The following is a 1,802-nucleotide window of genomic DNA, read 5'->3' as shown; positions in this document are numbered from 1 at the left end:
TGTAGAATTTTTAGAGAGAAGATGGGAAATAGTCAATGCCCACCTAACAGATCAAGGGCCCAGGCCTGAATCTGTCTTTTGTAAAAAGTGTACATTAGCTATAACACTTTAGCCAGTTGTCCATTTTGCTCCTCAGGGAGCTCACAGTTAACCAGTGATTGCTCGACGCTGCTCTAATAAATGACTACACATTCCCAGTGCAGGCTATCTTGCAGGTTGGGGTATCTCAGCCTCCTCAGTCCCTTGGTCATTGGAGTACCTATTATAGGGTCTATAACCAATGTAACACCAGCAACTCTCCCTTTATGCCCTTGTTTTCCTTCCAGAAGTGTACCTTAGTTACCCCATACCCTTCTGCTTGTATAGGTTTTTGTGCCCTGTAGTTGGTAGGCTTGGTGGTTATAAAATAATGCTGATATGATGAAAATGTACATTTGAACCTGTTTAAGTTGAGTTTTTTTGTTCCTATAAAACTGAACTAGACCTCCAGCCTAAGCAGAAGCTCTGCTGCACAGTAAAGGTGTGAATGGCTGTGTGAAAGTCCACCTGCAGAGGAAACTGGATTAGACACACTGTGTTGGTGTCTTGCTATATAAAAAGGAGCATTGCTGTAACTCACTACATACTTAAGAGGGGACATAGTATGCATTTTATCCTAAAAAGATAGCTTAAACACTTGGGACTAACTTAGTCCTCCGTTTCCCATCTCTAGAAAAGAGGATATCAATATTGATATCCCATATGTCAGAAAATGTCTTCTCAGATGTGAATTGCTGGTAGAAAAGCATTTGTCTGGAGCTTTCTAGGCTGGACTTACTCAGTTCCTCTACTAATAGTGGACATGATATTTGCAATGAGATATATGCACTGGCATGCATGCACAACCTGGATCCAGGAAACAGGGAAAGAAATCACTGACCTCTGGAGCATAACCTTCATTAGCCTCTAAGCTTCTAGAGGATAATATGAGTCTATGAAATACTCATTTATATATCCTGGAAGCATACCTAACAAAACTGTCCTTCTGAAGATAGCTCTTCTGGCATCCCACCCCTCCCCATAGCCCCATACTGTTCTCACTTTCAAGAGTAGTAGAATTCATGGCTTCCACCAGGTCTGACTTTCCACAAGGTGATAAGCCTTGGAGAGCTCTGTTCTAGACAAGATAAGGACTGATCATTTAGGAAGACAAAGTGGACAATATGCTACAGATAACTACAGGGATTTATCTCTGGTGGTTAATTGCCCTTTTTTTGTTGTTTGTTTGTTTTTAAGACTGGCCTGGAACTAACTATGGAGGCCAGGCTGGCGCTAAATTCTACCTGCTTCTATCTCTCAAGTGTTAGGAATAAAAAGTGTGCACCACTAAAAATGGCAAAAGGGTTAGTAGTAGTTGAGATCCTACTATGTTCCAGGGATTAGTTCCTAATTTTTCAGCAATAAAATAAAACTGACAAACATAACACCCCCATTTATATAGAACAAATGAGGTTCAGAGACAGAAAATGTTAAAAAAAAAAAAAAAAAATCACAGCCAGTGGCGATGTTGCAATTTAAACCCAAGAGTATGCAACCACACACAAACAAAAAAAAAAACCAACCAAACAAACAAACAAAAAAAACCCTACCTAAGTAGAATCTGACACATAGTAGGTGTTCAGTAAATATTTCAGTAAAAATTGTTACAAGGGTGAGGCACCATTTTCTCCTGGGATGTCCAATACATTCATAAAAGTAACAGAAAGCAAGCCCACAGTCCAGGCTGTAGCATGGCTTGGGACCTGAAGATTGACCACCTCAGC

This window comes from Rattus rattus, chromosome 6 (genome assembly GCF_011064425.1).
Source record: "Rattus rattus isolate New Zealand chromosome 6, Rrattus_CSIRO_v1, whole genome shotgun sequence".
Lineage (NCBI taxonomy): Eukaryota > Metazoa > Chordata > Mammalia > Rodentia > Muridae > Rattus > Rattus rattus.
The sequence above is the reverse complement of the archived record's forward strand: the minus strand, read 5'-3'. Positions refer to the sequence as shown.